The 21856-nt window shown below is 47.6% G+C and overlaps 2 pseudogenes across 2 annotated transcripts in view; one reads left to right on the top strand and one right to left on the bottom strand.

Moving 5' to 3' along the window:
• The window catches only part of LOC309870608 (glucokinase regulatory protein-like), an 878156-nt pseudogene that overhangs the window by 825569 nt on the left and 30731 nt on the right, over nucleotides 1-21856 (bottom strand). The window lies entirely within an intron of this gene.
• Nucleotides 3929-15991, top strand: LOC309871005 (glucokinase regulatory protein-like; annotated as a pseudogene). Its single transcript has 17 exons — nucleotides 3929-3988; nucleotides 4296-4451; nucleotides 4619-4687; nucleotides 5287-5355; nucleotides 5722-5792; nucleotides 6145-6211; nucleotides 6395-6448; nucleotides 7407-7500; nucleotides 10093-10196; nucleotides 11355-11473; nucleotides 12097-12195; nucleotides 12432-12529; nucleotides 12863-12939; nucleotides 13321-13417; nucleotides 13608-13705; nucleotides 13803-13885; nucleotides 15920-15991. The product of its transcript is annotated as a glucokinase regulatory protein-like (transcript).

Here is a 21856-nt window from a genome sequence, read left to right as displayed (position 1 = left end):
CATTGAAACAGCCTTTATATTCTGAACTCGTAGCTCCCTATATCTATGCCATGCTTCTATACCCCGTGCCACTTCCATCCCAAGAGATGAGGTGTGCAGAGTCTGCGATGTGTTTCCGCGCCAGTGGCCAGTGAGAGGTACTACTGCAGAACTGGGTAGCAGTGGATCAAAGACTGCTGCCCAGATCTGGATGCTTTTGTGGTTCAAGGCGGAGGGCAAATGAGAACGGGGCTTATCTGATAGGATGAAGTTAAGTCTTGTGATACGTGGGATTGGAGCTTGGTGAGGTAGAAAGGATGATGACTTCTTGATCTGTTTGGATTGGGGTCCCTTTCAGAATTACTGGTCTAAATTCTTGGAACATGCCAGAGAGACTGAGATGCAGAAAAGGAGCGTTGATACACCTGCTCTGGAAAGATCAGTGGTTTCCTCTGGGAAAACAGTGGTTTTTCTCTCACTGGCACCATCCCCCCTACCCCCCTTTGGAATTTAGGAAACAGTAGAGGAAAGCCTCTATTTTCACAGGAAGGAAGTAGCCCCAGAGCCCAAAGTATAAGTCTTTTGACAGGGGAGTTCCAACCCTTCAGTTTTATTTCCATCATCCTCCTCTGGATATAGTGGCAGAGAGTGAATATACAGTCATTTGCACTTTACAGTTATTATGGACTTTGACCGAATCAGCGAGACAGAGGCAGACAGAAAGAAAAGGAAAAGTGAGTGCGGGGAAGACTAGGAGTACAGGAGTGCACAGGATAGGAGCACGTGGCACTGAAGGATCCATTAGCGGAGCTTCTCTTTCATTTGTCTCAAAACACCGTTCAGTCCCTTTCTGGAAATTAACTCGAGGTTGATGGAGGAGTCAGAGGAATCAATGGTGAAAAGCTTGGGTGTCAATGTGGGCAGTGAAGTTAAAAAGGTTACCGGCCCCTCTCATGTGGTATGACCTTCGTTTCCAGGGATGCAGGAGAATTTATATACCTCCCCTTCTTTTCCTTCTCCCCCGTTCTCACTGAACAAAACAAAAGGAACTAGGGCTCTAGTTTTCTACACCCATTTCTGTCCTCTCCCCACCCATTCAAGGCTACAGAATCCAAACAAACACCTTAAAACAATGTTAGTGCTCCTGTCGAGTTGGTGGTGGTGTGAGAGGGCCTTGTGGTCAGGGGAGAGACAGTGGGGAAGTGTCTTCAGCTTACTGTACAGTATCCCAAACAGTCATCTCCAGTTTGTCCAAGAACATTTATTGGAAAAATGTCCAAGGGGTGAGGTCACCAGCAGCTGGGGGGCCACCAGGTGAGACGGGGAGCCCCTGAGACTTCGTGGAAGACATTGGAGTAGTGCAGTGCAGCATCTGCCTCCAGACCCAGACAATTCCTTTGAGTTGCTGGGGGAGGGGGAGTACCCAAAGAACCCTCCCCCTCTGAGACCCAGAGGCAAGATGTGGGGGCACCTGGGGATGCCGAGAGTCCTGATGCAGGTGCAATGGGGGCCCATCTGGGACCTAGTGGGATACAGTTGAACAAGTGTCTGTCCCCCGGACCTGGGGGATGGAAGGACATTTCCCATCTGACAGCCATTCCCCAGGTCCAGGGACACAGACCCCAAGAGACCTACCTTCTGGCCCTGCTGACAGTGGAAAGAGGATGGGCACCAGTCCTGAGATTGTGGGAGTGTCATTACCCTCTAGGAGATTACGGGATCCTTCAGTCTTGGACAGATCACCAACTGAGGCTCTCCCTGACCCTATCCCCATCCCCAGGGTGTTAGTGCATCTGTTTTTGAGTTCGGTTTCCTCACTCATACATACAGCGCGGGCAGAGGGCAGGCGGAGGCGCAGCGGGAGCGGGCCGCGGGGCTGCGGGGGACCCCAGAGCTTGGACCGGCCGCATAGTCTCTCCCTGAGCGGGGGACGGTGCCGGCGCGGCCTGGCCTGTGGCCGGAGTCCCGTTTGCGGAAGGCAGTGCGGATGCTCCGCCGGCCCCTGCAGCGGGATGTGACCGTCCCGGCTAGCTAGCCGCCACCTTCTGCAGAGCTGGCCCCGCTCGCTCCGCCGCAGCGGAACCGGGACGTGCCGGCCCGCCCCGCCCCGCCGGGGTTCTCGCCGCCGTCATCCCCCTCCCCGCCCTCCCCCGACCCCGTTCTCCCGGTGCTCCTCCCACGACGGAGGAGCCCCATTGGCGGCCTCCCGGGTCCCCTTGCCACTGATACTGGCTCCGTCCAAGGAGCCTGCGGGGGGCGGGGGGGCCGTAGGGAGAGACGCAGGTGTGAGGTTCTCTGGTTCCCAGGAGGGCCCCTTCCCTGTCCCGGTAGAATTAGCCAAGTTGGGAGGAGGAATCCCACTTCCCCTGCCAGAGGGGACAGAGTGGCGAGATAATCGATGTAAAATCTCCACTTGTACACTGCGTCAGCTTTTAAATCTCTTCCCCATTCGTAATCTGATATTGGTTCTCTTCGCTCTCATTCATTCTTTAATTTATTAAACAAATATTTATTGAGCGTCACCTAGGTGTCTGGGCACGGGAAGAGCTGGAGTCCAGCGGTTAAGACAGCAGGCTGGGTATAGAGCGGGGAAGTCTAAATAAAGAGCAGCAACCTATGGTTTTTAGCTCTTCTTCCTGCCTGGTGTGCAGAAATTGGTCGTCTAAGTGTCAGGTTTCCTACAACCAGAGCGTCCAGAACCTCATAGGGCTGTTGGCAGGATCCAGTGAGATAATGTTGGGGAATGTCTTTATAAATCTTATGACACGGGCGCCTGGGTGGCTCAGTGGGTTAAGCCGCTGCCTTCGGCTCAGGTCATGATCTCAGGGTCCTGGGATCGAGTCCCGCATCGGGCTCTCTGCTCAGCAGGGAGCCTGCTTCCTCCTCTCTCTCTCTGCCTGCCTCTCTGCCTACTTGTAATCTCTCTCTGTCAAATAAATAAATAAATCTTTAAAAAAAAAAAATAAATAAATCTTATGACACTGTGTGAGCGAGGGATTATCATGAATTTGCACCAGCGTGTTAGTTACTTCATTCGATTAACCAACATAAATCCTTAAACTATTTCATGAGACCTGGAGTAACAACCTGGTGTGAGTCCCCTTTCTGTCAACTGTCTGATCTTCAGCAATGACCTAACTTCTCTGAGCCTCTGCTTTACCATCTGCAAAACGAGGGTGTCAGTGTGGTTTTCTTAGTGGGAATGCACCCAGTGAGATACTGCATGTGAAAAGTGCATTGTTCAGTGTAAATAACTCTTGGCTCATGTTGTATTTAGGGCAGATACTTTGGTTTCTAATTCTCATTGCAGCATTTCTATTTCCGTGGCACTTTTTTTCCTGTAATATTCAGTTCAGCGTGTGTCCCCCTGGGGCTCCAAAGCTTCTGTTACCTTCCTTCTGAGATGAAAGAGTGAAATGGAGCAAGAGGGGCCCGGAGTACTGTGTGTTCTGGACATGTGATCAAGCCACGGCTCAGGTCCTCTGACCTCTGCTGTCCCTGAGGACCCTGATCTCTGGCCTGCTGTTTCATCCTTGTCCCAGAAGAATCCTCTGCTCAGGGATTCTCATTGTCCTGGGACTGGGTATTACCCTGCACTTCTGAGCTCCAGGTCTTCTGGAGAAGAGGTCATTATTTCCAAAGGTTAAGAGTAATGAACCTCAGGTTTCCCCCTTCATGGGGCAAAACAGAGGCTGGGCAGTGTGCATGTATTCAAAGAGGGAGCCCTGGAGCTTCCCTGGGGTGCCCAGAGGGCTGGGGGCCAACTGATAGGGAAAGGGTGTGGGGAGAGATACTTAGAGGGGGCGGTGCTCAGAGAGGCCAGGGTACCTGGGTTAATCATCACTGTGGCTCAGATAAGGCCCCCGCCAGCTGGAAGCAGAGATAGCGTGACAGAAGCCTTTGTGTGGCTGAAGATGGAGGTACGACAGGGTGTCCAGAGCATGTGACCATGCCAGGCACAAAATGGTTTCAACACGCGATTGAGACCCCAGAGCCTGGCAAGTGGGAGGTGAGACTCCCTCATCCCACCTTCTCCATGTTGGTCTTCTGCACTGATTCCTAGAATCATTTCTCTTCTGGACTTCCCTCCACCCTGGGTTTCTGTTTTCCCTCTCCTCCTTCCCATCTTCCTGTTTGACCTTCCCCTATTAGGCCCAGAGTACCAAGTTCAGGCTAAATCCTTGGATGCTGTGTGTGTGTGTGCGTGTGTGTGTGTGTCCCCAAACCTTGTGCCTGCTGCCGCTCCCACCTCCAGATCCAGAGGCGTGAGCGAGGCCTGGGCTTCCTGTCTGCATCCTTGTGCCCCTTCCCTCTAGAGGTCTGGGTATGAGGCAGCCCTGCCAATCACAGAAGAGTCAAACCCACTGAACCAGGACCTCGACAAAGCAGATGCCGAGGAAATTGTTCAATTGCTGGGACAATGTGATGCTGAGATCTTCCAGGAAGAGGGGCAAGTCATGCCCACAGACTTGGTAACCCAGACCCATCCCCTGGACACTGAAAATAAAGATGCCAGCTCCATGCCAATGGTCCTTCGTGTTTGAGACCTGAGAGCCCCTCCACCACACCATTCATTCCTCCCCCTCCCCCAAATCTACTGCCCTTTTCTTGGCTTCTGATTCCCACCTGCTCCCTACAGAGACTGTATAGTGAATCAGTTCTGACCACCATGGTCCAAGTGGCTGGCAAAGTGCAGGAAGTGCTGAAGGTACAGTCTCTCTGTCTCCTCCCCTCCTAACTTCTCTCCCTCCCCCCTTTCTCTTTTCTTGGCTTCCACTTCTCATTTTACTCCATCTCCATTCTCCTTTCTCCCAGTTCTCCCTCTGGTGTCTTTATTGTCATCTTATTAATCAACAGTAATTATAATAACTATTATCTACATCACACTCTGTAATTGACATTGTGCTTTCACTCTCATTACCTTTGCAAAAACTTGTGAAATGAGTGTGATTATCTCCATTTTTTTTTTCAGATAGGAAAACAAAGGACAATCACAGTAGCTTGCCCAAATATATCCAGCTAATAATTGCTGGGTAGCGCTGCTTTTTATTGAGTGATTGCTGGATGACAAAGCTGCTCTCCGTCCTTTCTGGAATGAGTAAGGTTGGAGTAAGTAGCTAAGCCAGATTTAGAGTCAGAATGAAGTTTCGTTCTCAAATCCAGGCATCTTTCTGTTCCCTTTTGTGGTTAAGGAGGGTTAAGGAGTCTCCCCAGGAGTTCTTCTTTTGCTGACAAAGAAGGAATGTGCTTCCCCCAAGCTGAGCTAGGAGCTAGGCCTTGGCGACACTGGGAATTTTTCTTTCTCAGGAACCTGAGGGGGAGCTGGTGGTGCTGAGTGGAGGGGGCAACTCTGGCAGGATGGCGTTTCTCATGTCGGTGAGTACCCTGGTCCCCGATTTTTTATCCTCTGCCTTCTCGGGGTAACCCTCAGGACCATAAAGCTCATCATAGCTAAGCTCCTAGGTGGCCCTCTTGAGGCCTGGCTCCCTCTCTTCTCAAAGACAGATCTCACCGTGGAACCCCGCATCTTCCGAACCCACCTGGGCCCCACTCCATCTATTGAGGGTGTCTCTACATCCCATGCACCCCAAGCTGTCATCTGCAAGTAGCTTTCGACGTGCCAAATTCCAAGCAGGACTGGCTTAAGCGCTGGCCTGAGGGAATCCTCACACTCGTTGTCAAAATCCAAGGTTACCGTTCCCTTCACTTTCATCACTAACCCATGTCCTTCCCCGCTGACAGGTCTTCTTCAACCAGCTTTGAAAGTTCTAGGACAGAAACCTCTACACCTACCTCATTGCAAGCAGTGACAGGTAAGCCACGGTGGCCTGTGAATATTTTCTTTGGCCTGGATAGTATTTTCTAGGAATAGAATTTTCAGGCTTTCAGGTGGAGATCGTGCCCAGTTTGCTTTGGTCCCCATTATTTCTTATTGCCTTATCCTCGGCCCATTTCACATACTCATGTCACCTGTCTGGCCCTTGTTGGAATTGGAGTGTCCAGCCCTAAAAAGTGTCTGTTGTGGTGTTCAGCAACTAGTAGGTGTTTCAGTCAATGATATCTTTCCATCATTCCCTTCTCTTAAAGCATTCCCTTTTCTTCCCTAGTATACCATGATCTTCTGCTTTCCAACCAGTGCCACTGACTTTGAGTCTGTCCTCTTAGGTCTGTGGTGGCATCTAGGGAGGGGACAGAAGATAGTGCCCTGCACGGGATTGAAGAACTGAAGAAGGTCTGTGTTTTCCCCTGATAGTCAACCAGACGTCTCTGTCTGTTCCTTCTCACGAAGACCCTAGAGTCCCCATCCAGCCAAAGCCCGTTCTCTTCCACAGTCCTGACCCTGACATCTCTATGCAATAGGTTTGTATCCTAGAATCCTCCTGGTGGCACTGTCTCACCCACCCTCCTCTCCTAGGTGGTCGCTGGGAAGAAGAGGGTGATTGTCATTGGCATTTCGGTGGGACTCTCTGTGAGTGTGAAGACAGCCTGGGGGGATCCATTCTACAGGGAGGAAGGGGGTGGGGGCAGAACAGCATGGAAAATAGATTGCGGAAGTGGGTACTAGAAAACAGAAAGGGTTCGCGCAAGGAATTTTGATTTCACTCTCACTAATTGAGACCCAGCTGCATGAATGTGGAATGACAGGGAAAGGATCCGATTCCAGAATACCTGTGTATCAGTCCATTCAACAAGCAAGGTAGATGGACTAGTCCCAGGGTCAGCAAACCACAGTGGCCAATCATGCTGCTGCCTGTTTATGTAAATAAAGTTTTATTCAGACACAGCCATTTGTGTTTACATAAGATCTATGGCCACTTCATGCTACAACGATAGGGTTGGGTATTGTATAGAGTTCACAGGGGCCCCAAAGCCTAAAATATTTACTCTCTTGCTCTTTACATAAGAAGCTGACCCCTGGACCTGTCCTTTGCTACTTAAGCATGGTCCTTGCTTAGCAACATCAGTATCTCCAAAGATTTGCTAGTAATGTAGAATCTCGCCCCCCACCAAGACCTACTGAGTCTGAATCTGCATTTTGACAAGATTCCAAGCACTGGATTTGGTGTCCCCAATTTTCTCTCACCACTGCAGTATACTGATTCTAACAATTCACTAAGAGAAACAGGTCGAGCAATGCTAGATGCGGAAGGAGACACACAAGGAGGGCAGGACACCGACCTTAAGGAGCATACAATTTAGTCCAGGAGTTTTGAAACTTTACCATGCAGAGGATTTCCTTGGGGGACCATGTTAAAAATACAGGCCTGGAGCTTTCCCCTTCCAAGGCAGATCCAGTAAATCTTCCCTGGGGCTGGAACTCTGCATTTCTAACAAGGACTCGGGGGAATCTGATGCTCCTGGGCCTCAGGAAACACTAGAGTAACCCCTGCGCTCTCTTCATGCCCTTTTTCTCCCCCTGCCATCAGGCTCCCTTTGTAGCAGGCCAGGTGGACTCCGGCATGGACAGCCCAGGCACCTTCTTACCAGTCCTGGTTGGTTTCAGCCTGTGAACATGGCCAGGTGAGCCCACTGTAATGAAAGGCATTGACGGGCCAGGCCCCTGGGGGTGGCTGAGAGGAAACCTGTCAAAATCTACAGTACAGGGGCGAGTGGGTGGCTGGCTCAGTGGGTTAAAGCCTCTGCCTTTGGCTCAGGTCATGATTCCAGGGTCCTGGGATCAAGCCCTGCATCAGGCTCTCTGTTCGGCAGAGAGCCTGCTTCCTCTCCTCTCTCTGCCCGCCTCTCTGCCTGCTTGTGATCTCTTTCTGTCAAATGTATGAATAAAAATCTTTAAAACAAAACAAACAGTCAAAAAACAAAATCTACATTACAGCCACAAAGAGGAGGGAGGGCATGGTGGCTATGGTCTTACTGACAACATCTCAGAACATTAAAGTAAAGATGGACTGTCCCTGAGCTTATGAGGATTTTGGTTTTGGTGGATTTTTGTTTTGTTTTGTTTTGGTTTGTTTCTGTTTTTGTTCGTTTTTTTGGTCCACTGCTTGATGTAGTCTCTTGTTTCGTGAAGGACTGAAGGCAGCTTACAGAAGCCACATCAAATACCAGAAAGCAGACATTCAAAGCAGGAATTAAGAGACAAGGAAAACAAGGCCCAGGAAATAGAATAGGGTCGGGACGATCCGGACCCCAAAGAGAAGCATCTGTTCAAAGGAGCCGTGGGTGCTGAGTGGCCTCTGATTCCCCTATGCCCAGCTCCCTTATTGTAGCAACCATTCTCCTTTGTCATCCTAGGCTCCCCTTATGTCCTGCTGTGGCTACTCAAACCCCACCCTGTCCCCCTTTCCTGAGGTCTCTGTTCCACCCAATCACCTCCGCCTTATTCTCTATGTAGATGGCCACTTTGATCCCAGAGGTCAGCGTGTGAAACCGATAGTGCTCAGGTGTGGTTCCCTGGATGTTCAGCCTCAGGAGTGTTAAAGCAAGAAGAAAGTAGATTCGTAGACCCTTGTGCGAGAGCTCGGATGTTGTCGCTTTGGGGTGAGGCCTGAAATGCCTTATTTTTTGAGACCATCCCTGGCGATGCTGGTGCCCGGCCACGTGCGGGGAGCTCAGCTGACTTCACCATTGGCGTGGGCTTCTTGATGAATCTGAAGGCTTCCTGTCACTGGAATGTTCCAGGGAAGGCTTGTGGATTCCTCAAGAGCAGCTCTGCACATGCAGTGGTGGTCCTGGGGGGAGGGGTGGCCGGGTGCTTTCTGAGGTCCTTTTCTCAACTCCCAGATTCTAGGCTTGTAGCATAATTCAAGTGATGATATAAATGAGTCTGAGATACTGTTAACCCTGCTCCTTTTAATGGAGATCTCTCCTTCACCAAAAATGTATGTGCCACAGTGGATGCTCATTTCAGGCCCTGTGACCAAGTGAAATGACGGATTCAAACAATGTGGGCGTGGAGCTCTTCCAGTTGTTCCTTAAATCAGTGGCTCCCAAACTTGGCTGATCTTCAGAGTCATCTGGGAAGCATGTTAAAAATACAGATTTTGGGGCTCCACTCCTGAACTCCTGAAACTGACTCTCAGGGTGGGCGTGGTATCCAGAAATGGGTAGTTTAAAAAAACAAAAAACAAACGAACAAACAAACAAACACCAACCCAAACTCCCCAGGTGATATTGATGACTCTCAGCGTTAAACCACACAATGAACCCTGGCTCCAGGCTCCGATTAGGTCTCTAGGGATTTTCTGAAGTAGTTTGAGGACAAATGACAGGAAACATTTTTACAAAATGGGCATGCAATATGTGAAATTGCCCTCGAGGAAATACAAATTGCTTGCCCTTGAGGAAATACAAATGAAAAAATAAAAAAGTAGTTAAAGAAGGAACATTTTGCAGGGATGGGATGATGAGGGGAGGTTAGGGAGGCCTTATACAGAGGTAACTGTCTGAGCTCCTGCCACAGTGGGTCATTGGCCGGGTATCCCCTAGCAGGATTGACCAGTAGAGGTCAACTACAGAAAATCCCCATTCTTTGAGATTCCATGGTTGCACCTAAGCAGGTAACAAGCTTGATGTTCTCTCGTCCCCTTAGCACATTGTTTTGTTCGTGGTTAATTTATTCGAGAAATGTTTGCCAACTGTTGGATGCTACGCTTCATGCCTTGTAGCTGTGCTCCTTCGGCAGGAGCGGTTGTCCCTCCCTCAGGCAGTGAGGGGTTCATTCTTTGGGGAGATGGCCAGAATATATTTCCAGGAATGGGAAGGGCTTCTGATGGACCTTAAGACTGAAAATAATGTGGCAGTTTTGACATTCTGATGATAGGCACTCCTCCAGGGGCCTACAGAGAGTTGTGGGTATTGTGGCCATGGCAGTGGGACACGGGCAAGGACGGGGGCACAAGAAAGTTCTGGTATCAGGCTGGAGCTTTAAACTTGAGTGCTGGCTTTACTCTGGGATTAAATTGCTGAATATTTTACTAACCCTTTTCCTTGGGGTTTAGGGACACGGTGCCCCTCTGAGCTCCAAAGCACATCTCTAGGAGAATGTTGACCTTAGACCCCAATCCCAATGTGGTCTTTGATCCTGACTCTCATCTGAGGCCCTTCCTTTAGATTCTCACCATCTCCCCACCTCACTCTCTCTGTGGGCCCCAGAAATGACCCATAGAAGACTGGAGTTCCGCATTCCGACAAATAGCAGAGGGCATGCAGAAGCTGCCGGGAAACAGGAAGCTTTCGGGCTCAGTCCTGCTGTTGAGGTAGGATCCTCCCCACCCTCACCTAGGGAATGCTTGCCGCCTCCTGGATGCCTCCGATCTTGTTATGTCTTGTCTGAATTCTTCCTAACGTAGTGTGTCAACTAAAATGTAAAGCAAATCCTATTTTCCCATTTCCTCCTTCACCTTAAGATGTTGTATTTCCCTCCTGACCCTCATCATTAAACAGCTAACCCATCTAGGGCAGGTTTCCCCTTTGAAGAACCTCTTTTGCATCTGTGAGTAGAGAGGATTGAATGGAAGGGTGAATTGCTTTCTGTTTCTCTTACATTTTCATTTCAAAGGTGGGCTTTAAAACAATGGGAAGCAGTTTCATTCTTCTGCCTTCCTAATCACTCTCCAAAAACTGGGTGGACCTTCCAAGCCTCTGTGCTCCTCTTTCTCTCGAGTGTGGTCTACCCTCACTTTGACTTGACAAGGCCCTGAGCCGAGTGCCTGCCCCTGGCCTCTCTGCCAGGGATGGACCCATGTGTGACATTTTCCTTGCTCTTCCTTCTGTGAGAGGTGAGGTCCGTATCTTTCAGCTCTCAGGCGCTTATCTCTCCTCCCATCTGCAGTTGTTTACTTTTAATCTCTTTTCTCAGACACCAATTTGATCATTCTCTTTGCAATAATCTCTTTATGCTTGGTGTGTCGTGTTACATCCCTGTCCATTACAATGGCTGCTTCATTGGTTTGTCCAAAGGACCTGAAATGTGATGTTTGCATTGACTAACTATTAAAAAAGTGGAGGGTTGGGTTGGAAGAAACTTCTTGAAAAAAACAAAGCAAAACAAAATCCTCTCCAAAAAACACTCATTTCCTGCTAACGGGACACTCAGTCACTATGGCCTCCTCCTTAGAGTCCTGAATGTGCCATGGAAATGACCAGAGGTGGCCCTTACCCTCTTTCTGCTTGTCTCAGTGAAGCCCACAATCCAGCCTTCCTCATAGCGCACCGGACACCCCCAGTCCTGCTGAATGCAGGCCCAGTGGCCTCTAACCAGAGCACATGCAAAGGAATCACTAAGTCCACTCTGCCAGGAGCCTCTAGCCAGAGCGCATGCCCAGCAGCTACTAATTCGTGAACAACAGGATCCTCCTTCCTCTCCCAATCTCTCCCAGGTGTCATCACCTCCTTAGGTGTCATCACCTCCTTAGCCTGAGGGCCTCAGTGGCTCCTCCCGGATGAAAGGTGGAAGTGCCACCAAGACCCTGCTGGAAACCTTGCTACTGGCCGCCCATAAGACTGTGGACCCAGGCATCCCAGCCTCTCAGAGGTAGGAGAGCACAGTCAGAGTCAGGCAGGGAGAGGGTGGGTATGGGCTGGGGAATGGCAAGTGCGGACGCAGAGACAGACTGGTTAATGGCAGCAAGACGGAGGCCCAGTACCACCACCCCCACCGCACCCTGGGCCGTGGGAAAAGAGCTGGCCTGGGTTTCTTAGCACACAAAGTCTCACTTGTTTCCAGCAGACCCTGGGCTCCTCAGGTCCCACTGATCTCTGTGCCCACCTGGGACACGAAAGCTCACCTCGTTTCAGAGAGTCTTTGGCTTAGGGAGGGTCCAGGTCGTGCAGGAAGAACTCCTTCTGCGGGGGCCTGTGTCTCTGGCCTGGCTCCCAGAATCCCAGAATCCCCGCTGACCTCCGCGTCCGCTCCGAGCCCGTCCTCCTCACCCCGCTCTCTTCATGTCCTTCGGCCTCGGTTGGGTCTTGTGTTCTGCTCACGGAAGTCCTTTCCGTCCTCTGCCCTGCGTTCTGACAGGACTCCCCGCACCTCCGCTAGGGACCAGCAGAACTTAGTTGTCTGGGAATTGTGCCTTCCCCTGGGCAGGTCTGGGTACCCATGCTGTCTAGAGGGGGCCCTGGGCCCGCCCCGGGAGCTGGTGGCCTTTCTCCCAGGTGCCTTCTGGAAATCCTGCGGACATTAGAGCGGGCTCATCAGGTGACCTAGAGTCAAAGCCCGAAGATCGCTGCCCTGACGATGCAAGCCAGCACCAGGTGTGTGGAAACGTGTTAGGAGTGGGGAGGTCGCGTGGATGGGGGACTGTCCTGAGAACAGCGGAGACCCTGAGGACTCCTTAACGCGGTGAGGGGAGCAGGTCTGCGTGGTGGAGGGCGCGGTAACCTTTCTGTTGGTTTGCACCTGTGCTTGGCCGTGTGCATCTTGCTCTGATCCCTGATCTTTTCTCACTGCCATATCTCCTCTCGTGTCCTGACATCTGGCCGGTGCTCAGCGTGGAGGAAAAAGGCCGCATGTACCTGGTTGGCTGGCAGACCCTGGGCATCATGGCCATCATGGATGGAGTGGAGTGTATCCACAGCTTTGGTGCCGGTGGGACCTCAGTCCAGACTTTCTTCCTGGCTCCTCCTGAATGCAAACCGATTTCCTACCCCCATCCCCAGCCCATGGGGGTTTCTCATTTGATGTCCAGACTGTCCTATTTAATAGGCATTTCAGTCAAATGCTCCTTGCTGTGAACCCCTACTCAGGCTTGGGTCCCTCCACTCCCAGCTCCGCTTAGCTGTGGCCTCCCATGTGTGTGACACCTCACCCTCCATCCCTCTGGGCACTTTCCTTCAAGACCCATGAACGTTCCCCCAAGCCTAGAATCAATCTTTCCTATAAAGCCCATCACTCCTTTCTCCCTGTCCTTAAACGTTCCAGACTACCGAGATGTCCGCGGCTTTCTCACTGGTGATCACAGTGACATGTTTAACCAGAGGACGGAGCTCCTCCACCAGGCGGGGGGATGACGGGACATGGGGCAGGTTGTGAAGGTGATAGTTGTGCGGGGAGTGGGAGGTGAGGGGCGCTGGGGACAGGTGGGGGAGGAGAGCAGGGAGACAGTCCAGGGAAGGGAATATGGGTTAGAGGTCGGGAGGCTTTGGGGAAGCACAGGGAGGGCGGGAGGCTCAATTCTCCCTCTAAAGCTGGTTCTAGTCCAGGGCTCTTCCCTCAACTTGCTGCATCATCTTGGGCAAAACACTTGATGTCGTTGAACCTCGGTTCTTTTATCTGTATACAAACACGCTGTGTGAGAGGTCCTGTGAGGCTCTCTGTGGTCCCCAGGTCTGTGTGCGGGAGTTTTTCATGGGAGGGGCCCCCCATCTTCTCGTGCCCAGGGTCCCCAGTTCTCCTTCTCCCAAGAGGACCTCCTGACGTGCATCTTGCCATCCCTCACAGAAATCGGCACCGTGGTCTTCATTTTCACCCTGGATGGTGAGAGGGAAGGCAGGAGCGGAGGGGTGAGCAGAGGGAGGCAGGGGAGTGACTCAGGGGAGCTGCCATTTTTCTGGGTCTTAAAGCACCTGCTCCGAGGGAGGGAGGGAAGGAGAGGGGCGTGTGTCCTGACAGGACCACAGGGAACAGGAACAAAAGCTTTCGTCTCTGGTGCCCTCCCCTCTCCTAGACAACCTCACGGAGGTGCAGGCGCTGGTGGAGCAGGTGAAGGAGAAGACGGCCCACATCCAGGCCCTGGCGCATAGCACCGTGGGGCAGACCCTGCCAGTGAGGGTCCAGCCTTGGGGACGGAACCTGGGGTGGCAGTTACAGCAAGGCCTTCCTGGGGATGCTGCTCTGGCTCATTCTCTCTCTGTTTCTCCAGACCCCTCTGAGGAAGCTCTTCCCTCCATCATCAGCATCACGTGGCCACTGCTTTTCTTCGAATATGAAGGGAACTTCATCCAGGTATGGGGAATGAGAGGGTATTCTCTGTGCTGAGGGACTCAGAGGGGCAAGGGTTCCAGAAATTAGAAAACTCAAGGCTGGGATGCCTGGGTGACTCAGTGGGTTAAGCCTCTGCCTTTGGCTCAGGTCATGATCTCAGGGTCCTGGGATCGAGTCCCACATCTGGCTCTCTGCTCCATGGGGAGCCTGCTTCCTCCTCTCTCTCTCTCTGCCTGCCTCCCTGCCTACTTGTGATCTCTCTGTCAAATAAATAAATAAAATCTGTTTAAAACAAAACAAAAACAAAAAACAAAAAAAAATCAAACTTCTTCCAAAAAATCACTTAGACAAATTTTGGAGAATGTCCCTCTAGGCTTTTTTATGCATATGTAAGTATGTAAATATATTTATACAAAAATAGGACCATCTTTGCCATGCTGTTTTTAACTTGCTTCTCTTCACTGAAAATTATGAACACCTTTTGGTACAAATATATCCATATTATCATTTTTTAAAAGATTTTTATTTATGTATTTGAGAGAGAGAATGAATAGGGGGAGGGGCAGAGGGGTAGAGGGAGAAGCAGACTCCCTGCTGAGGGCAGAGCCCAATGCAGGGGCTGGATCCCAGGACCTGATGTCATGACCTGAGCTGAAGTCAGACACTAAGGTAACTGAGCCACCAGGTGCCCCTAATTCAAATTCCTTTGATGACTATGGAGATTGGCCGCTTAAAGATATATATTGGCTATTATTTTTTTTCCCTTATTTTGTTACTTCTTCATGCCTTCTGGGCATATTCACCCATTCTTTTGGGCATATTTAATTTTTTCTTACTAATTTATAAGAGGGAGTGTATATAGCAAGACAGTAGCCTCTTTTAAATTCCTGTTTTATGTTTTCCTCTAGTTTATGACTTTTTTATTTTTCCATTGTTGATGGAGAGATGTTTTCTTTACATTTTTACATAGTCACATCAATCAGTCTTTTTTTGGTGTGTATAGCTTCTGTCTTTTGCTTGATTCTGGTTTGTATCTTTCCAAATACATTGCAGTTATTTGAAATAAAAAGGCTTCCATTAGTGAATCTTTAGTTGCAGAAATATCGTTGATGTAAACTCCTCCCACACTTTTATTTTGAAAAATTTTCCACTCTACAGAAAGATTGCCAGAACAGTGAACACCCATACAGTTTTCCCTAGATTCACTAATCTATTTTTTTAAGATTTTATTTACGTATTTTATTTTATTTTAAACTTTTTTTTTTTTTTAATTTGAGAGACAGAAATAACAAGTAGGCAGAGAGGCAGGCAGAGAGAGAAGGGGAAGCAGGCTCCCCGCCAAGCAGAGAGCCCGATGCAGGGCTCGATCCCAGGACCCTGGGATCATGACCTGAGCCAAAGGCAGAGGCTTTAACCCACTGAGCCACCCAGGTGCCCCAATTTTATTCATGTATTTTATAGAGAAAAATAGCACATAAGCAGGGGTAGTGGCAGGCAGAGGGAGAGGAAGAAGGAGAAGCAGGTTTCCCACTGAGCAGGGAACCTGACATTGGGCTTGCTCCCAGGATCCTAGGATTGAGACCTGGGCTGAAGGCAGATGCTCAACCGACTGAGCCACCCAGCCACCCCTAAATTCACCAGTATTTAACATTTTGCCACATCTGCTTCATCCGTCTTTTCCTCTGAATTATTTGAAAGGTACTTGGAGATAAGATGACATTTGACACAAATTACTGTGTCCCCTAAGAACGAGGACATTTGTCTACATAACCACAATATAATTTTCACACTCAGGAAAAAGGACTGTGAGTACGATTATTGAATATGCAGACTGTGTTCAAATTTCCCCAATTATCTCTACATTATTTTTATTTCCAGGTCCAGGATCCAATCAGAGATAAACCGTTGCACTTTGTTATTAGGTCTCCTTAGTTTTCTTTAATCTAGATGAATTCTTTAGCTGTTTTCTGTGTCTTTTATGACATTGATAGTACAGGAGTCTGACCAATTATTTTCCAGAATGTGCTTCACTGATTGTTTCTTCATTATATTCAGGTGAAGCGTTTTGGCAGGAGTGCCGCAGAGATGAGGCTCACAGATGAGGGTATCACATCGGGAGATGCCTGATGTCAGTTCCTTCCTTTACTGGTGATGTTATGTTTTATCACTTACTCAAAGTAGTGTCAGATTTCTTTTCTTTTTCTTTTTTTGAGTTTTTATTTATTTCTTTGAGAGAGGCAGAGAGAGATTTGGAGTGGCAGGGATGGGGCAGCGGGAGAGGGCAAGCACACTCCCCACTGAGCAGGGAGTCCATCGCAGGAGCCCAAGATCATGACCCGAGCTGAAGGCAGAAGATTAACCAACTTGAGCCACCCAGGCGCCCTGGGTGTGTCAGATTTCTTTAGTGATCTTTCACCCAATGGTTTTAGCATCCACAGATCATTCTTGGTCTAATCAATTTATAACTATGGTGGTTTTTAAATGGTGATTTTTCTATTTTTCTGTCTACATTTACTAGTTGGGATTCTTCTGTAAAGAAAATCTCTCCCTGGGGCGCCTGGGTGGCTCAGTGGGTTAAGCCGCTGCCTTCGGCTCAGGTGTGATCTCAGAGTGCTGGGATCGAGCCCCGCATGGGGCTCTCTGCTCAGCGGGGAGCCTGCTTCCTCCCCTCTCTCTGCCTGCCTCTCTGCCTGCTTGTGATCTCTGTCAAATCAATAAGTAAAATCTTTAAAAAAAAAAAAAAAAAGAATCTCTTCCTTCTCTTCCCACACCATCTACATTTACTTAGACTCAGTGTGGAGTCATGAAGTTTTGGTTGTTAAATGTGTTTTAACCCATTCCTGTCATTACTGATTTTAATACTCAAAATGAGAGCTTATTCAAGCTGGCCCCTTTGTCGTTGTGACGTAGTCACATTAGTGTTGGAACACTCTTTGCTGTGTTTCTTTTTAGAAAAAGAAAATAAAGCACCTTTTCTCTAATGCAGAAGAGTAGCGTATGATAGTCTTTTGTGCCTTGTGTTTTTCCTTAGCAAGATATCTTGGAAATCATTCCACTTCAATTTCTAACTCTGTTAATTATTACTTGCCTGTGTGCGTATATATAGATGTGTGTCTGTACAGTAGTGTCCCCAGCCGTCTATGTAGGGGAACAGAAATGTTGTCCCAGGTTCACCTGGTACTTTCCTAGTTCCAGTCCTGGCTGGAATCCGTAATTTTCAAGGAGCGCTGGTGGCTGTCCTTGGGGATCGGTACAGCAGGCACCTTCTCACGGTTGTGCTTCCATAGCTTCATTTACCCTAATCTACTGGTAGTCCAGAAGCATTTGACCTCCTTGCAGATTGACAAAGGGTCGGTAGTAGTCTAACCCTACGTCACGATGCCTACGTCATTCCCGTCCCTCCATGTCATGGAGCAGCCATTTTGTCATCTCATATCGTCACCAGAAGGCGAAGGATGAATACAGTACAGTAAGATATCTTGTGAGAGAGGCCCCAGTCACATAACTTTTATCATAGTATGCTGTTATAATTGTTCTATTTTATTATTGGTGGTGTTCATCTCTTACTGTGTCTAATGCATGAACTAATCTTTATCGTTGGAATGTACGATAGGAGAAAATGGTATGTGTGTGGCTCCGTACTGTTCGCAGTAGCAGACATCTACAGGGGTTGGAACTTATCTGTGGGGTAAGTGGGGGCTGCCGTATTTAGAAACCTAGGTGCTAGGTACGCTCACTGCTACTGCTGACTTTGCCTCTTAGCAAAATTCTTTGGTAGAAAGAACAAGGAAATACAGGGACACCTGGGTGGCACAGTCGGTTAAATGCTGGACTCTTGATTTTGGTTCAGGTTATGACCTCAGGGTCACGAGATTGAGCCCCACATCTGGTTCCAAGCTCAGCATGGAATCTGCTTGAGATCCTCTTGCTCCCTCTGGCCCTCTCCCTGCTTGCATGCGCACGTGTGCTCTCTCTTTCTCCTCTGTCTCAGAAAAGAAGGAAAGAAAGAAAGAAAGAAAGAAAGAAAGAAAGAAAGAAAGAAAGAAAGAACGAGCGAGCAAGGAAATACAGTTGATCTTGAACAACATGGGGGTTAGAAGCACTGGCAACCCACACGGTTAAAAATCCCTGTATAACGTTTGACTCCCCCAGACTTAACTAAGAGCATACTCTAGACCAGAAGCCTTCCCAATAACATACTCAATTAACACATATTTTTAAAATTATATGTGTTTTATGCTGTATACTTACAATAAAATAAGCTAGAGAAAAGAAAACATTAAGAAAATAATACAGAGGGGCGCCTGGGTGGTTCATTTGTCAAGCATCTGTCTTCTGCTCAGGTCATGATCCCGGGGTCCTGGGATCGAGCCCCGCATTGGCTCCCTGCTCTGTGGGAAGCCTTCTTCTCCCTCTCCCACTCCCCCTGCTGTGTTCCCTCTCTTGCTGTGTCTCTGTCTGTCAAATAAATAAATAAAATCTTAAAAAAAAAAAAAAAGAAAACCATACAGAAAATTCAGTTATAGTACACCACCCTGTATTTTTGAAAAAATATCTGCATATAAGTGGAACTGTGTAGTTCAAACCTTTGTTGTCCAAGGGTCAACTGTATTTTTTTTTTCACATAAGTCTGTGTGTGTGTATATATATATACACACACTCATACAAACACATACACACACACACACACACACATTTATGAACGTATGTATGTTCTCCTTCCTCTTTTCCCTTAGTGAGAATGTTGATTCCCAACATCATCACTTTATTTATCCATTTCCTTAGTCCTACAATAAATACCCATTTTGAAATTGCCACCCCGATACCACTATCATCAACAAACTTACCAAGAACCGGTAAGATTTCTTTGCAGTTCTTTTTGTCTTCTGACCACGTTCTATGAAAGATACATAAAGTTTTCAAAAATCACTAGGATTAGGGCACCTGGGGGGGCTCAGTGGGTTGAAGCCTCTGCCTTCGGCTCGGGTCATGATCTTGGGGTCCTGGGATCGAGCCCCACATCAGGCTCTCTGCTCTGTGGGGAGCTTGCTTCCCCCTCTCTCTCTGCCTGCCTCTTTGCCTACTTGTGATCTCTCTGTCAAATAAATAAATAAAATCTTAAAAAAATAGTCACCAGTATTAAATTTTTTTTCTCTCTGTAGTTATGTTATCAATATGATATATAGTGAGTTTCATTTCCTTTATTTATTTATTTATTTATTTTGGAGGCTTTTTTTTTTTTTTAGGATTTTATTTATTTATTTATTTGTCAGAGAAAGCCCAATTTCAAGACTGGATCCCAGGATCTTGGGATCATGACCCGAGCCAAAGGCAGATACTTAACCAGCTGAGCCACCCCAGATGTCCCTTTTTGTTTTTTGATACCATTTTATCTTTTTTGATAAAAAGATATCTTTTGTAAAACATAATGTGGTTTAAAGTCAAACGGTATAGGGTGCCTGGGTGACTCAGTGGATTAAGCCTCTGCCTCCGCTTAGGTCATGATCTCAGGGTCCTGGGATCGAGTCCTACATCAGGCTCTCTGCTCCGTGGAGAACCTGCTTCTCCCCGCTCTCTCTCTGCCTGCCTCTCTCCCTACTTGTGATTTCTCTCTCTGTGTGTCAAATAAGTAAATAAAATCTTAACAAAAAGTCAAACTGTATAATTAAGAGATGTCCCCTCCCCTTCACTCTTCCTTCCACCTGTTTCCACTCATGCCTTCAGGTAAACAATTTCATTAGTTACTGACTTGCCTTCCTATCTTTCTTTGGGCAAAAAAAGCATATTTGTTTGTACTTTGCAATTTTTTCTTTTACAAGAGGCACTGTGCCATGTATATTCTTTTGTGCTTCAATGAGATATCCTGAAAATAACCACTTGGGTTTATAAAACCCTTCCTCATTACTTTTTACATTTGTGTGTAGATTGTACATGTGTAAGAATGATTGGGGCAGTCTCTGATGTAGGGCATTTGGTTGTCTCCGGCGTTTTGCTGTTACCAATAATGATGCAATGAACTTGCGTGTGTTTCTGTCATGTAGAAGTGTATCTTTGGGTAAATTCCTAGAAGAACGAGAGCTGGATGAAAGGACAAATACATACGTAATTCCATGAGATACGGCAGCATTTCCCCTCAGAAGGATTGTCCCATTTTGCTTCTTGTACCAGCAACACAGGAGATTGCCCGTTTCCGATAGTTCCTTTTTTAAAAAAAAAGATTTATTTATTTATTTGAGGGAGGGGAGAGAGGAAGGAGAGAGTCTTATTTGGACTCCCACTGAGTGTGGAGCCCAGCATGGGGCTCAATCCCATGACCCCGAGATCAGGACCTGAGCCAAAACGAAGAGTTGGATGCTTCACCAACTGAGCCACCGAGGCACCCTTTCCCCATAGCCTCTTTAAAAGCATTCAAAAGCTTTTGAATTTTTCCCAATCTGGTATATGAGAAATTCTATTTCTGTGTGGTTTTCATTTCTATTTTACTTATTATGTGTTTGGTTGAGCAACTTTTCACATGCTTAAAGGTCTTTAGTAGATCTTTTTCTTTGTGAACTGTGTGTTCATGTAAATACATGATATACACTCATTCTCTAATGGTATTGGGGTCTGTATGCCCCTTGATTTTTAGTACTTTATTTCTATTTAAAGATATGTTCATTTAAGAGAGAGAGAGTGGGAGAGCACAAGCAGGGGGAGCGACATGCAGAGGGAGAGAGAGAGAAGCGGGCTCCCCGCTAAGCAATGACCTCGATGCTGGCCTTGATCATGACCTGAGCTGAAGGCAGAGGCTTAACTGACTGAGCCCCTGATTTTTAGTACTTCATAAATCAGGGGCATTAATTCTTTCTTTCTGATATGCATTGTAAATATTTCATTTGGGTTTTAACCATGCAAATGTCTTTGTTTTAATTCTACTGGGGTAGAACTTATTAATCCATTTTTTCTTCAATCTGGACCTCTTGCTACCCCCACGTTGTAAAGGGACTCCACCTGTGTTTTCTTCTAGTAAAAATGGTTTCTTTTTTCCTTTCCTTCTTTTTTTTTTTTTTTTTTTAAACACTTAGGCCTGCAATTCATTAGTTTATTCTTGTCTATGGGTTAAGGTATGAACCCAATTTAATTTTTTTCTATGTGACTATCTGATTGTCTCTCTCCATATATATATATAATTTATTCAAGAGAGAGAGCAAGAGGGAAGGAGCTGGGGGAGGGGCAGAAGCAGGCTCCCCGTTGAGCAGGGAGCCCCATGGGGAGCTCCATCCCTGGACCCCGAGATCATGACCTGAGCTGAAGGCAGATGTTAACCAACTGAGCCCCCCAAATGCCCCATCTCAATACATTTTTTAAAATTCATCTTTTCCTGAGTGATTTGAAGTGCAGCCTCTATCAGATACTTAGTTCCCATGTGCACTGGTTTATTTCTGGACTTTCTGTTCTGTTTTACCAGTCTGTCTATTGATGTGATGATGCCACTCAGTTTAAATACAGAGGCTTATTGTGGGCTTAATATTTGAAAGGTTAATGCTTCTCTCACTCTTCTTTTTAAGGATTTTTCTAGGTACAGTTGCTGCCTTTTTTCTATGTGGACTTTAAAATGAATGTGTCTGGATTCAGATTATGTACACTTGAAAATATTTTTGTGTTAATGATAGTTCATGGTACAAATGGTTATTTGATGTCAGTGACATAAATGATATAACCCAGATTTGACTGATCTCTTTTCCACAGGGCAGTCTGTGTACTGCATACTACCTAGCTTCATTCCCATTGGTCAGATTTCTGCGTGCACTTTTTTTTTTAACCAAATGAGCCACAATATCTTTTTCTTGGTTTTTTTTCTTCCAGTTTTTATCTAAATTCCCATTAGTTATTGTACAGTGTAATGTTAGTTTCAGGTGTATAGTATCATGATTCAACACTTCCATACAACACCCAGTGCCCATCACAAGCACACTAGCACTCCTTAATCCCCATCGCCTGCTTCACCCACCC

This window comes from Mustela nivalis, assembly GCF_964662115.1.
Source record: "Mustela nivalis genome assembly, chromosome: 8".
NCBI classification, from domain to species: domain Eukaryota; kingdom Metazoa; phylum Chordata; class Mammalia; order Carnivora; family Mustelidae; genus Mustela; species Mustela nivalis.
This window is presented reverse-complemented; position numbering and strand designations above follow the sequence as displayed.